Source organism: Argopecten irradians, chromosome 1 (assembly GCF_041381155.1).
Source record: "Argopecten irradians isolate NY chromosome 1, Ai_NY, whole genome shotgun sequence".
Taxonomy (NCBI): domain Eukaryota; kingdom Metazoa; phylum Mollusca; class Bivalvia; order Pectinida; family Pectinidae; genus Argopecten; species Argopecten irradians.
This window is the reverse complement of record NC_091134.1, coordinates 59349880-59365854: the sequence shown is the minus strand read 5'-3', so window position 1 is coordinate 59365854 and position 15975 is coordinate 59349880. Positions and strand designations below refer to the sequence as shown.

General features: G+C 33.8%; 1 pseudogene; it reads right to left on the bottom strand.

The window, feature by feature from the left end:
* Positions 1-717: 717 nt before the first annotated feature.
* The window catches only part of LOC138335708 (betaine--homocysteine S-methyltransferase 1-like), a 38073-nt pseudogene continuing 22815 nt past the window's right edge, over positions 718-15975 (bottom strand).

Genomic DNA, 15975 nt, shown 5'->3' with positions numbered 1-15975 from the left:
ACACCCAACCTCGACCATCGATAGGTGAGGTTTCTGTTTCTGTGACCTATTCTTTACCAACTCATGGTTCATCATATACAAGCTATTTAACCTATACAATCATGCTAAAAGTACCACAGCCTCGTGTAACTCAGTAAACGTATCTCAATTTCATGATACAATGCTAAACCGAAAACCATTTTTTTCAGTTGTCACATCGATGTATATGGAACATTAATGGTGTTAAAATCAAAACCGATTGGTCGACCTTGGTGCTTGTCGCGTTCAAATATTTGGTGTGATAGACTATATCAATGTAACAAGCTATCCCAAAAGTATTGTCTTCTTGCATTTGTTATAAAAGGCTTTGAAAGGATGTTCATATCCTGGGATTTAAAAGGCTCTCTTGCAATTTGCAATGTATAATGTGTGCTATTTTGAGTTTGATATAATATTTATGCTTGTATATTCTATCCGTTATTCCACCATCGATATAAATGAGAAAATTGCATTTCGGCATATACTTATATGAAACCCGTTGTCGATGAAAATTAGATCCAATTGTTGAAATGTAATGTCAATGAACCAAATTTTCCAGCATTCCTTTTGTACTTTATATTAATTATCTTCAGCTGGCGTGAGTTCATTGTCTTTCGTTATTCCGGTGTACATGTAATATAAGTGCATCTTAATATTCATAATCAACACATAAATCATAAAGCTTTAGCAACAAATTGATGCGTTAAAATAACTCCTTTATTACAATTTGTACAAAACTAAGTGTTAAAAAACAAATACAATGTACATGTATGTTCATCATTTCTTGCCGGTTCCAGCATATACTCGTAACTTTGAGTAACTATCTTTACTGTCCCCAGCTAGAACACTTAATGACATATCCGGGGAGTATTTGCAGGCTCCCGGTTTCCGACCATAAACTTCTGCTACTTCCCGGAAGTAGAATGGAGCATTCCCGCAACAAAGTCCGACATAATTTACACCAATCGCCTTCGCTTCCTCGGCAAATTGTCTTACGTCTTCTCGACTGCATGTCATACAAGATAGATTTGCTGGCCAAGCGTGCTTTCCTACCAAGAAATAAATTATCACCGTATATTCTATTAACATTTTGTCGTACGTGAATATGAATAAGGATATTGTGAGTTATATTGGAAAATGACAGAAACTTACCAGATACTGTGCTGAGATACTATCTAACATTGATAGAACGACATCAAATAGTCTTTATATACAATTCTGAACTTCCGGGAATTAACATAATATTGCATTTTCAGCTAATTAACTTAACTTAAATTAATCATGTGAATCAAAGTAATTGATAAGTATAAACGTATATTATATCTCTTTCACTAACGTTTTAATTTGAAGTTCTACCTGTTGTAGGATCTTTTAGCGATGTCCATGAGTGGTCTTCCTCTGTCGTTCTAAATGCCACTGGCAGGGCAGCTATCGGACCCTACAGAGATATTATAATTACAGATTTCATCATGTCAATTCTAATCGTCAAATATCTTAAATTTCAGTATGTCAGGATATTTGTAGTGTTTATGTTAAATTCTACTTTTAAATGTTTTTATGTCTGCTTAAGAAGCAAGTACTTTCGTCAAGATGGAATCGAAGAAATCGAATATTCAACTCTAAATCATTATTTTAGGCTTTTCTTTATTCAATTATGTTAAAACTGTCTTAGATCTACGAGAAATATGATTAGCTGTGAGTAAAATTTAAAAAAAAATAGTGAAAGTTATCTAAAAGTACTCTTAAAGGGTTAAGAACAGGATGAATATAATCGTCATGAGAGGAGGTGTCAAGTTAATAGTGATTTTTCAAGTTGTTGGATGAGTACCATTAATTCAGAGTACCTTGCACGTTTTTCTTATTTCCCTGATAAGTGGAAGCATGGTTACGGGGCCACGCCCACAGTTAACGCCTACTACTGCAGCCCCACCCTCCTCCAGTCTACGGCAAGCCTCCGCTATAGGGACGTCATCCAGCGTTTTGTCGGGATTATAGCACACAATGGTTATAACGGCAGGCAAGCCTGAGTATAATGTACAAAATGTAAAGAATAACGTCGTACTGTATATCTGATGATGAAATGATACATTTGTTCTTCTATCAAAATAACTTTCTTCAAAAAGGCAAACTGCCTTGACAGAATATGATCCCAACAATATTTTTAAAATGGCTGCCAAAGACAACAGCACTTTAATACTTTTTTTCGTCATTTTGCTAGTTTTTAATTTAGGTTGCAATGTGTGTTTGATTTCTTCAGTGGTTACCAAATACTTTTTACTTGCGTTACCTTTCCCATATTGTAATATTGCATCTAATGCTAGTTTAGCTTCCGCATAGTCGTTTAATGTCTCCGCTATTATAAAGTCTGCCCCTTCTTCAAATGCCCAGTCAACTTGTTCCTGTTTAAGAAAGAAAAGATACATCAGTCATGGTTTAAACCTTTGTGTTTACTCTGTATGCCAGTAACAAGGAAAGAAGAAGTTTCTCCTTTAAGAAGAGTTTGTTATGTCCTCAAAGGATAACTTGTTTTGATTACCTTGAACATGGCCCTGATTTTGTCATCTATTTCTGGTTGATTTTCCTCGTATATAGTGGTGCTACATAGTCCGCCAGCCATTAAAGTCCCCGTCTCGTCTGCTACTTCTCGTGCCATCCTTAGAGCTGTTCTGTTCAGTTTCTCCAGGCTTTCCTCTCGTCCAATCAGTTTTAGTCTCTCTCTATGACCGTATTACTAAACAATGAGATAAGATATAAAGATGTTTGGTCTAAAAGCGATATATTGAAGAACGAATCAGTAAAATAAAAAAAAAGTAAAATTAGCTATGTTTTTTAAATCAATCCTGAAGCAGCCATTGGTTAAGTTTAATCACCAATATCTGATGAATTGTATGAACATGAATTGTATTCCGTGGTCACCGTATACTATGGAAATGTTTTTCGTTTAATTTCTTTTTAAAGAATCAGCCCAGACATATTTTCTAAAATCATTTACTGTTTACATTTTATCTTATTTTTTTGTGGAATACTGAATAGCGTGATTGGAATTTAAAGCCTTCACCAAACATAATTTACAATAGGGGTAAATATATCAAACAGTGATTTGCTATCTGTCAACATAATACTACCAGCTTTATACCGTAAACGCTTCAACAACATCCGACCCAGCGTGTACAAATTCTCGATGCATACTCCGAACCATATCCGGGTTATCTAACACCACTTCCGGTGCAAATGAGCCGAACTTCAGATAACCTCTTCGCTCGGTCTCGTACATGTATCCTTCTGCTACAAGGATGTTTTCGCCGTTGTTGAGACGTTCTCTCAATCCTGATGGCAAAAAAACAAATTTTATAAAATGTATCGGCATACCTTTAAGCAATAAACTGTTACCAGATTGAACATACAGTTGATATAAAGCCCATCCGGAAGGAAGATAAATAGAATGGTTAGGGCGCCATGAATATTTATCTTTCGGACGGATGGGCTTCATATCAACTGTATGTCCAATCAGGTAACAGTTTATTACTTATATTTCCATTACGATCATTCAAATTCAAAACTATGCACGTATATCCTTTGAATTTCCCGCTTGCGCTAGTGTTGACGTCACCAAGTTTAATAAACTGAACAGCCATAACATCAGATTCTGAATATAGTTCAACACAAAACGTTTTAAAACAAGTGAACAAATGAAAATTATGCGATGATATTTTTTAATACATGCTATTTTGTCAACACGGTAATACTATTAGATTTCATAGACCGCATAATTTTAAAACCACTTTTTAAATCATTTGACCGTTATGTATAGGCGTAAGTATACACTGCATACATTGTCAGCGACGCGGCGGAAACGTTAAATATTCATACGCTTGACCAGATTGGAGTTCATAGCGTGATATTGCCCATCTGGTTTAACATAGATCAAACGGGAAACTGAAAGTAGAATGGAAATATTTAGTGGTAACGCTTGTTTAAGGTTTTAATTGCTCATACAAATTCAGAAGCATTTGATTAATATTATAAGCAGGTTTGTTTTAAAATACATTCATTATACAGTACGTGTATATTGCGTTAATATAGGTCAATGAAGATATAACTAATAGGTTATTTTAACAAGGCACTTAAAATTGCAGTTATGGATGATGAATGCCAAGGTGATGAATTCCAACAGGAAAAATCTAAATTCAATGAATTGCACTATTATCATTGTCATGCTAGCGTTCATCATATGATAAATGCCAAATAAAATTGGTTTTACTTTTAATATTTTAACATGATATTTAACTACTGAACATCTAAAGTAACCGTTTGCTCATATAACGAATAAATCATTATGAAGCACAAATTTTCAATTTCGTGTGGTCGTCTTGAAGGTTAATTATATATTGTTGTATGAATTTAACTTTCCCGGTTTTCAGTATAACGCAGATTCATAATTCTTTTTGGACATTTATATAAACGTGATGAAAATTACAAGTATGAGAGACGGTTTCTGATTGTCTGATACTTCAGCTGTGCTTTAATTATTGAAGTCATCGGAGAATAACCTTTACCTCTTATTCTCTGTCAGGCAGAGTATTATATCGATCTAAGTTTCATCCGACTCTTTAAATCATTCAAGCATTGCAAAAGTTATTAAACTCATAAAATGTTAGATGTGTATTCAATATAAGATTAATGTTCTATGAATTATTCATTTGAAACTAACATTAAAACCACGAGTTTAATGATAAAGAAAACAATTATAAATATCAAGGCGTGTTGTCATTTTCGACTTTTCTATTTATAGGAATGCGATTTAAAATGTTTACTCACCTTTAGAGGTCATCGCGTACATCAGCTGATCAATGAAGGTTCAACGACTTCTATATAGATATACACTCATACATGTAGGTATAGAACGCTGACATACACGTGTTTATATGTATAACTGGTTACACATAAGATAACACTTTGTGCTTTAAGATAAGAGTTGACACCTCAAGGTCAAGAAATGTGGCCTTGTGAAACGGATGTCTGGGCTTATTACACACTTTCCACAGTAGGCCACGTGTTTTGTCCCGAATCGTACTTTACACAAGCAATGTCTCAGTAGAATCAAGAAACCTATGCATGTACTATGTAGAACGATGTTCATCGACTTGTGGGTTGGGCTATGATGCGTTGTACGTTTGACGGGTTCTGACATACAAGTTAATAATATTTGCATAGCTAGTGAAACAAATGCCATTATACAAAGGTTGAATCCTAGTTCATGGAAAAGGTATTGCGCTGGCATAATTCAAATATATTTGTCTAGATTTTGAAAATAGTATCTTTGAACTTTGAAAAGTTACTATCAATGTCACTAATCTAAAATATCAATTAATTCATTAATATCACGGCCATCACTGTGTTGCTACAATTTCACGAAGTCAAATGTCTACATATCAAATTTTGAACAGAGGAGCCAGGAAATCGAATCATAGCTGTCTATTTTCGATAGGCTAAAGAATAAGAATATCTACAGATTTACACCTGATTCACAAAGACTTCTTTTGAATTGGTGCATACGTCGAACTCTTTTATTTTGCTCTAATTTTCAAGAAATAAACACTAAACATACAATGGATATAGGGAAATCCGTTTATTCACTGAAACTTATTAGCTAATAACGTCATACTGGCCTCATGAACATAATGCCAGGCGCCACCAGAATAAAGCTTTGTTCCTCCGATTATTGCTGGGTGGTTTAATCAGTCGTCGTGCTTGTTTCATTTTCATACGTGGAGCAACAGTGTAAGGCTTCTAATTTGAATATTATAATTATCTATGAATGTGTTTTTGTTTTAATTATAAAAATGAAAATCAGCAATCACCAATAACAAGCGTTGTGGCTATGAAATGAACAGTTGTATCAAGAATAAAGCCAGGCATTCCAGATGAAAGAAATACCTTTATTTTCAAACATTGGCAGTACCCGTAATGTTCTTCATTTTTTTGGAGTTCCCGCATCATGATGACGTAATTTACACCAATGTTATTATTTCGACAGCAGAAAAATTGGAATCTTCTGAGTATGTCGCGTCAAACGTCAGGTTAAGCACATCATTATTGTAAACGTTTTCAATGTTCAAGTCGTATAATTTTTACCGGTACAATGATACAACCATGTGAACCTGCCCACGACAAAAGGTTGGGATGTTTCTTTTCATATGCTAAATCATAATCACAGTTATGATTTTGTCTGATTTTTTACCAAAATGCATTTAATATCATTTGATCAGCCCTTTGAGCAAATCGAAATGTATATACGTACAGGTATTTCAGAAATAATGTTTGGTTTATAAATACACGTGGAGTGACCGCACACACGTGGATTTATATTTTCCATGGATAATACCATTTGTCATGCTTGACAAGCCCGCTTAACTTTTTCAATCGTAAGCACGTATCTTATATATGCTTTCATACAGAATCCACAAAGAATGGTTGACAAAGTCGAAGTAAATCTTACCGATTAGGCTGCATGACCGGAGAGAAATACCGCCATGTTTGATGTGACCTCACGAATGGGTCAAAGGTCAGGGGTTAATATATGTTAAAGGCGGCAAAATTGCAAAAATAAAAACGTGCGCATAGCGGTATCGGCGTAACTGCATCGCATGTGTAGAGCACCTTCGGGTATTTTCGGCCGATGTATTAAGATTTTACTGACATATCTGACAAATTATCATTTTTTTCAGACCAATGGTAGTTTTCGAGTAAAATTAAACTGTTATTTAAACCACACACAAAAACGAAATTATTTTTTACCTGGTCATATTCAGCAATTATTACGCAATGTGCAATATTTGATGAAGTTGTCAATAAAGTTATATATTTATCGTATCAATGAAAATTGCAAAAAATCTATGTTTTTAGGCAATTACTCGTTAGAAGGCAAATGGAATGAAAAGTAGTACTTCCAGCTGCGAATGTGACGATGTCAGCTTGAATTTTTTAATATGACAATTTTGTTAAGCGTCTGTGAGTTCATTCGCTCAAAAAAGCCGGCATCCTGATAAGTGTTTTATCGGGTACCAGGTATCTAATTGATAGCAGAACCCTGTCTATCAGCGACATCACCGAGTTTTATTTTCTTCTATTTCAATAAATAATATTCACGTGACCTATAAACCCATATATTAATCCCGAGATTAACGGTCGATATTTTATACTAGAAAATGTCACCACAAGCACATTTGGCTAAAAATAATTTTACATAATTTTACTCACACAATGTAAACTGATTGCTTCCGTAGAAAAATTTGATTTTTAAGTCAAAGTAAATACGTTAGTATGTTTAAAACTGATGAAATTTCTCGACCAAAAGTACGCTCTTGTAATAAGATCTGAATTTCTATTTTTGCTATACTGTTTATGAACAAGTTATGGACAGAATGTTTACAACCCAATTAATGTATTTTGTAATTAATAATTTATTCAGATTTGAATACAATTATTACAATTTTATATGAAATTTTGTAACATCAGAATCATAATAATAAGATAGCTGGACTTGAGAATTTGCATAAAACTGTAATTAGGCGTTAGGGCTGTTCTAACTTTTAAAATTCCGATTCAAATAGATGCTGAAGGCATTTTCATAAGTTAATTGTCCAATATGAAAAACAGTGTTTGTCCTTATCTTTAAATCGTATCAATGTCATAAAGTAACATTGTGGTTTCACCCATAAGTCATAAATTTTGTGAAAACGATAATTTCGGTTCAACAGCCGAAATAAAAACATTCTAAACAAATATCAAGATCTAAAATAAGTAAATTTGATTCATGAATGAAAAACTTCTAAAAATTATCCGGCGGTAAATAAAATCAAAAGAAATGCAAAGTGGGGTTCAAAAAGAATTACTGTATTTCTTTTCATTGAATAATTCTGCCAGACTTGAATTCAAACCATTTGTTTGAAGTAACCACCGTAGAATTTAAACACTTTAAAATGTTAATTCAAGGATTATTATTATCTAATGAAGGAATTAATCAATTTTTCGTAAATTAAAAAGTTACATTTTCCTAGATATAAATGGAATAATTTAATTACCTATCTAAGTCAATCAGTTATACTGTTAGAGTATAAATATTGATATTATTGCACTTTAAATTGTAAACGAATCAACAATGCCTTTATGTGCACTTGAAGCTACATAATTATAATAAGAACCCTTTCGGAAATAAGAAGATCGAAATTTTCAGCCAAAAAATATTTGTGGATAAAAAAACACTGAAAACTAGTTTTTTAATAGTAGGAAATGTCTGCGCTACGTAGCATAATTTTGTCGTAAAATTTAGAATAAAAGCCATAACAGTATTCAATACTTGGCCAAATTTTGTTCATGTACAATTCAATGGAAAATGTCTACCACTTTTTCTCTTTAAGGCAAGAAGATTTCCAGATCAATTTGCATATAGAACCCATTTTATTAAAAAATCACGTTTTAATTAAATTCGGTTTTTCTCGACCAAGCTTCCCATTCAAAATTTTTATACAAATATATGTACAGGATGTATTATGTCATAGAGAAATTTGAGATGTTCTTTGTTGTTATATAATTGTATATTTTACCTATAGATGTGTTGATCAGTTTAAAATCTACCCTAAGGCATTGTGGTCTTATTTTCGTGGAGTGACCGACAATTACATATAGTATTCACATGTCAAAGTGTTTAGAACCTTCCTTGAGGCAATGGTGTCATTGATAAGCTTAAGTAGATATATTTCATATCAAAACTGTCGATATATTGTCAAGTCGTTTAATTGTGATAATATCTTTATGCTATTGATCTTGATTACATCCGGGTTTACCTATCGGACAATGGTCATTTTATTATAAAAACCCATGCCTGATTATGAACATAAGTTTTGGATTCCCAACCTTCAAGGCGGTCACTACGGATATTTCTTGGATTACCAGATAGTGAACTGTGTGTGTGAACATTATTCAAATTCGGAACTTTTATAAGGTGGATCGCCATCTACGGACAACTAATTCGGTGTCTACATATTGGATTACCAATACGAGTGAACTTTCATTTTATTTCTATGTAATGTGCCACATATGTTTGATATATGAGAAAGAAATACAATACAAGAGAAAATCAAATTCCACTTGAATTCTTCGTTTTGTGTCCTGTGATTTATATAATTACCAACGGTCCGAACCGAACCTGAAAACAACAAACATTTTCTTTATTAAAATTGGTGAGAGAATTCGGAGTAACTTGCCACAGGTAAGCCAAGTTACGCACAAGATCCCCGGGAACCTCAGCGAGACCCCAACCTTGAGCACCAAGGACTGTGCACCAAATTTGATCCCGCTTTTAAAATGGAGGCCCACATATCGAAACAACACGTCCGCACCAAAAGATCCACATTCCCTACCAGCGACACGAACAACGTTCCTACCAAATCTACCTATTCAACCGAAGATGGACACGTTTCACCTGACAAGTCCACATGTCATTAACAGATGAAATTGCCTCAGAAATAGTGTTTTATGTACTGTATTCAGTGGTCTATTGACTTTGACAATAGAAATACGTTATTGCGATCACATCGAAACTAGCCCAATGTTTGATACATAAAAATGTGCAAATTACTGGAAATCATTTGTAATGTTGTTTTGAATAGATACAATTTAAAATGTACAATCAATAGCCAAAATCATAAATCAAAAAGTAAATTTGGACATAAAAGCATAGAATTTAAAAAGCATTAACTTCATCTACGGTAAAATCAATACTGTTATGTCTCATTCAACATTTTCGGACCTTTCTGACTCAAATTCTTTACCTTTCTTAATAAACATAAGTAAAGAAATCAAAGATGAAAGTTCAAATTTTACCACGCATCAAAGTGAGAACCTTGCGTGGACAAATTTTAGCACTTTACTTTTACTTGCATTCTGCCGACTTTGAATTCACGTTCCATTTTTGTAGTAACCAGCCGCCATATTTAAAACTAGGTCAAAATGTTACGGAAGGGATTTATCATATCTAATCCGCTAAATATACTATTTTATGAGGCCTCAAGTTATGGTTTTCCTAGATAAATGGGAAAATTAATACCTAAAACTGTAAGTACACATCAATGTTATCACTGTTAGAGCAAGAAATATTGATATTATTGCACTTTTCCTTCCGCCTTCATCTGACGTCGGAAGCTGCATCAAAGAAATAACCCTTCGGAAATGAGAGTCGACAGTCAGCAAAATAACGTCCGATAAAAAAACGGCTGACCAGTCGACTCTCATGTTATGGGAGTAGGAAATGTCTAACGTTACCTAGCATATTTTTCGTAAATTTTCCCGATTCATCAAGCCATAACTTCGTCAATACTTGGCCAATTTTGTTCATCAAGCAATCAATGGAAACTTAAATTATTTCTCTTTAAGGCAAGATATCCATCAATGTTGTATAGAACCCAGTTATTAAAATAATCACGGTTTTAAAAAAATAGGTCGGTTTTTCTCGACCGCCGAGTTCATACCCTTGATACTATAATATATACAGTTGGTAGTAGTGTCATAGAGAAATTTGAGATGTTCTTTGTTGTTATATAATTGTATATTTTACCTATAGATGTGTTGATCAGTTTAAAATCTACCCTAAGGCATTGTGGTCTTATTTTCGTGGAGTGACCGACAATTACATATAGTATTCACATGTCAAAGTGTTTAGAACCTTCCTTGAGGCAATGGTGTCATTGATAAGCTTAAGTAGATATATTTCATATCAAAACTGTCGATATATTGTCAAGTCGTTTAATTGTGATAATATCTTTATGCTATTGATCTTGATTACATCCGGGTTTACCTATCGGACAATGGTCATTTTATTATAAAAACCCATGCCTGATTATGAACATAAGTTTTGGATTCCCAACCTTCAAGGCGGTCACTACGGATATTTCTTGGATTACCAGATAGTGAACTGTGTGTGTGAACATTATTCAAATTCGGAACTTTTATAAGGTGGATCGCCATCTACGGACAACTAATTTGGTGTCTACATATTGGATTACCAATACGAGTGAACTTTCATTTTATTTCTATGTAATGTGCCACATATGTTTGATATATGAGAAAGAAATACAATACAAGAGAAAATCAAATTCCACTTGAATTCTTCGTTTTGTGTCCTGTGATTTATATAATTACCAACGGTCCGAACCGAACCTGAAAACAACACACATTTTCTTTATTAAAGTAGACTAAAGGTTACACATTGTGCACACGGTGTGAACTACGAGTGGACACGGAGTGCACGAGGTTTAGACTACAGGTAGACACGGAGTGCACGAGGTTTAGACTACAGGTAGACACGGAGTGCACGAGGTTTAGACTACGGGTAGACACGGAGTGCACAAGATTTAGACTACAGGTAGACACGGAGTGCACTACGTGTGAACACGGTGTCCACTACAGGTGGACATCGTGTCCAGGTAAAATATCCACTACATCCAGACCACAGACAGACTAGATGATGTGCCACAGAAATATGAGAAAATATGTACTGATTCTGCAGTCTATATGGACTTTGACAGATAGAAATAGTTTATTGCGATCACATCGAAACATAATATTTATTGATACATAAAAATTGCCGTTAATTACTGGAAATCATTCGTAGTGTAATGTTTATTTGAATAGATACATATAAAGTAAAATGTATCAATATATATTATCATACAATTTAATTTATAAATGAGGACGTTAATTATAGAATTTATAAAAGCAAATTAACTGCGTACGGTAAACCACATACTGGTTATGTCTCATCAATGGATAGTTCCCAGTAAAAACTATCTTTCTTAGCTAGTGATAAGTAATTTAAAGATGAAATTCTTTTTCGTACGCATAAAGTGATGAACCTTGCGTGGAGTAAGATTTTTAGTATAAGCAAATCGTTGATTAAATTTGATTAAAAAGAATATATTGATGGACATAATAAAAGCAAGGACATATAAACATAAACACATTAAATTCTTCATACAATGTTTAACTATGTATGTATGGAATATAGTTTTCTAAACGGCAAGGTGCGCGAAATAGTTTGTATAATACGTATACATTTGCTACATGGAACCTGGCGCGTTGCAAAGCATTGGAAAAATGAGAAATCGTCCATAGACGTTAAAAATCGGCATTAGAAATTACACTTTATTACACTCAACCGATTGAGGAACCTGTAAGCACTGGCTTAAGAAAGCAAAAATTTAGTATCGGGCATGTGGCTGCTCGTGAGCACCAACACTGTTCAAAGGACCGATCGCTGAAATGTAGGTCAAATGTCTGATAACAAATCAAACAGACAGAATCAAAATAAATCCAACTTCTATCCATTTAAACTGTAGATTCATAGTTGTTGATTAGATTCTGAATTTGTCATAATTATTTTAATTCTAGAAACCTTGATAATTTGACAATATCCTATTCTGACCTTCTTTTTACAAACCGCGTGAGTTATATGATAACAATATATATATTAATGTATGATCCATACATGTAGTATATTGTTCACTTATTGCCTGCTCGAAAGGTAGACCCCTAGGCTAGGACTGCAGTTGCCATGGTCACTTGGACTTCATACTGTTCCAAATTACCTAACATTGGTCAGAGTGGGGCCAGGGGCCTGGGGCCTTCTTTGGGCACCCTTCAATATGTTCAGTCAAGTGTATCACAGACTAACAACACCTGTATACATGTAGTACCTTATCCCAACCCCAGGAGGTCCATTTATAGCATGCTGTACTTAGGTGGCCGCCTCTCTACATGCATACATTGTATTCATCACACAAATACGTACAGTTATACAACAATGCTAGTCAATAGGGATATGTGTTTTAACTGGTAGTGCATTTTAATTTATTTGTTAATGAAGCTTTATATATTAAAATTAAAAATAATCTAAATACCAAGTGTATAGTTAACTAAAACATTTATTTCAAGATTATTGGAATATCATATTTCATCCAATATCTTTTCATTAATTTTTTTTTTACACTGGCTTTTTACATATATCAGAAACCTGATTATCATGACTATGTATATAAAATACCATATTACAATGTTGAATAAGTACCTTATCTACATTAATTTTGATTAAAATATATATATGTATTATTGGTAAATTCAAGGTTGTGACAGACATGCATGATTTACGCATTGTACAGCTACCGTCAGCTCCACTTCACGGCTGCCTGTCATGACAATAATTGAGGTGTATTCAACAAGTTTTTACCTCATCCCTCATCCCAATCTACACCCCCCCCCCCCCCCACCCGGGAACCGGTGTACATGTTTACCCAGGCTCTACAACAAGCATGTACATGTATCTAATAAAAATGGTACTTATGTGTTTCAAACTCATTAAACCTATATGATTTTTTTAAACGGTAAAGTGTATTTGTTTGTCTTAACAGACTTCCATAGAAACAATTCTAAAATCACATCTTATATAAAGATACTGCCCCCATTCTCATAAAGCCGTGCAAACACAGAAGGTAACGATTCTGCCCTCTGGCCATCTATCGATGGTCACCTTGAGGCACCTGTATAGCTGGATACTGTGGCTTACCTGTATGTTTGACAAGTTATAATTATTGGACCATGACGCAATATACGATCAAGATAACTTGCGGGGTTGGGATCATAAACTTATTGTGTGTACCGGTAATTAAGAATCAAAACAAGCTGAATTGGGTACTTGTAGGTAGACTAGCCACCAATTAGTGGAGGACGTCATATAGTTTGAAGTGGATTTAATTCTGCATGATCTTTTAAAGACGTTCAGTTTTTAATAAAGAATATGTAATTAAGCTATTTTTACGTACAATACTTTTAGAACTTAAAATAGCAAGAAAAATATTATAAAAGTGTATATATTTTAATGAAAGACGATCTACAAGGGTATCGCTAGACAACTGATTGATAGGCACCAAATCTTTTTGTTTAAAAGCTATGTATTACCCGGTATATGATTGTATTACTGATAGCTTAAATAAAAGAAAAAGTGTCTCAAAAGCACATTAGGACTGATTTTTGCTGCAATTCAAAGTTGTTTTTGACTTGTGAAAATGCTTGATGTAAATGATATATATATATATATATATATATATATAATGCAATTTACCCATAAAACATTTACTTTTGAAAACGTAATATAGACAATTTAACATAAGAAATGGAAACTACAGATATAAAATTAAAAAGACATATACTTAATGAATATAAATCAATCTTTATTACTTTTGCAGTGAAAAGGTTTTATTCATGTATACTAAAAAAATATTGTATTATATAGTTATATATACTGTACATTAAATTGTAGATGTTGTAATTAAAAAAAAATAAACACTTAAAAATTATAATTATGTATTATTTCAAATTGAAGAACTTATTCTTCCCCGATCCCTAACTGTAACACATCACCTTGTCTGTCTAGGTCTCAATGTACCTGGACACGATGTCCACCTGTAGTGGACACCGTGTTCACACGTAGTGCACTCCGTGTCTACCTGTAGTCTAAATCTTGTGCACTCCGTGTCTACCTGTAGTCTAAATCTTGTGCACTCCGTGTCTACCTGTAGTCTAAACCTCGTGCACTCCGTGTCTACCTGTAGTCTAAACCTCGTGCACTCCGTGTCTACCTGTAGTCTAAACCTCGTGCACTCCGTGTGCACAAGGGTGTAACCTTTAGTCTACTACCAACTGTATATGTATACTAATGGTTAAAAATTTTCGTGTCAGGTCCCTGTGATAGCCGCCATATTGGATCGTGACTAAGCAGGCGGTCAGAATTTGAATTAGGTATTTTGTCTATGTAAGCTCCATGATCAATCTTATGATTTAATTCAGTGATCGTTAAGACAATAACAATACTATTAATCAAAATGTATGTGTTTAATACGTACTTGTGGCGTACAACGGCCGATTTCAAGACATATTCGGTCCAAGCAGTTGTACTGCTTTCACGGTGAAACTGTTGACGCTGACGTTCCGGCTGGTTTTTGTGTACATTTTTAAATACGGCTCGGAAACGGAATCAGATACTTGTAACTATATTTTGTGTATTTACAGAACATTTTTCAGTCAATAAACAGTTGGTTTACGCTATGTATAACATTTTCTTTGTGCTTTCATTTTTGGCACTATATTGTGACGTCGGCAATGTAGGACTGTTATTGTTGTAAACAGTCTGGAGGGCCTCCACTTTGCCTCCACATTGCCTCCACTTTTTCCATATAAGGAAATGTGGACGCCCGAGGGGTATATAAGGCGGAGCGATTACTGTGATTTTTAACGTCTCCTCCCGGCATCGGATACGTAATTCTTATGCCATTTTGGTTCTCATCATGACACATTAGTAGATAGGCCTACAGGAGTTATCTCCCTTATATAGATTATAGGAAAGTTGGCATCCTTATATACAAATCGTCTATTGTTCAATAGGGATTATTACAAGATGTTTAGAGATGAATCTTGTAATAGAGGAATTGATAACTTGATCAATTTCCATAAATAATTTGTACTGAGGTACAGGAGTCTAGTGTACTCTTGTATCTCTATTACAAGATATAGTTAATCTTGTAATAGTGAGATTGATTATTACTTGATCAATTTCTATAAATTATTCTTAAATTCTATAATATTTGTATAGGATAATACAAGAGTCTAGTGTACTCTTGTATTTCTATTACAAGATATAGTTAATCTTGTAATAGTGAAATTGATTATTACTTGATCAATTTCTATAAATTATTCTTAAATTCTATAATATTTGTATAGGATAATACAAGAGTCTAGTGTACTCTTGTATTTCTATTACAAGATATAGTTAATCTTGTAATAGTGAAATTGATTACTTGATCAATTTCTATAAATACTTTTGTTCATTACAAACACAGTGGTTTAAAA